Below are 604 nucleotides of genomic sequence, written 5' to 3'. Positions count from 1 at the left end.
AAGCCACAAAGAACTTCAGGTACTGCCGAGTCGCCGAGATCTTTGCTTAAAGCACAGTTCCTGTAATGATGACGGGCTCAGCAGAAGCAAAAATACAAACTCTGCGCTGCCCAGAAGAGAGCTGAGAGGACTCGGGGGTTGTATCACCGAGCAGGATGCGGGGTACGCGTTCAAGCCCTGGAAGCCACCCTACCAGCTTCCTTGGGAAGGATCACAGCAGCTTTGCAAAACCCGGCTGGTTGCAAGCCAAGGAGACAGCGGTAGGCTTGCTCCAGCCCCCAGCTTCCACCACGCTTGCTATTCGTACTTCCCCATCGTAACCCAAGCTCTTCAGGACCGAGCCGTCGCTATGCAGTTAGGGCTGCGGGGAGCACGGGTTTAGCCAACACGTCAAGAAGTCACCAGCGACTTGGGTTGTGGAAGAGTGGGTCTGCAAACACCGTGAGTTCGGCATAAGCAGAACAACAAAGTCCTTGAACCCTGGGATTTCAGCCCAAACAAGAGCCAGACTAAGCCACGGTATCCCGGGCTTGGCTTTGCTACCAAAGCCACATCTGGTTTCACGCATCTCTCTCCGCTGCGAGAACATAACATTCGCTGATCT

General features: G+C 54.6%; 1 protein-coding gene across 1 annotated transcript in view; it reads right to left on the bottom strand.

Moving 5' to 3' along the window:
- The window catches only part of PLXDC1 (plexin domain containing 1), a gene marked incomplete at its 5' end in the record, with an annotated part of 21527 nt that overhangs the window by 13253 nt on the left and 7670 nt on the right, over positions 1 to 604 (bottom strand). The window lies entirely within an intron of this gene.

Source organism: Egretta garzetta, unplaced genomic scaffold (assembly GCF_000687185.1).
Source record: "Egretta garzetta isolate BGI_Z169 unplaced genomic scaffold, ASM68718v1 scaffold324, whole genome shotgun sequence".
Classification (NCBI taxonomy): Eukaryota; Metazoa; Chordata; class Aves; order Pelecaniformes; family Ardeidae; genus Egretta; species Egretta garzetta.
The sequence above is the reverse complement of the archived record's forward strand: the minus strand, read 5'-3'. Positions and strand labels throughout refer to the sequence as shown.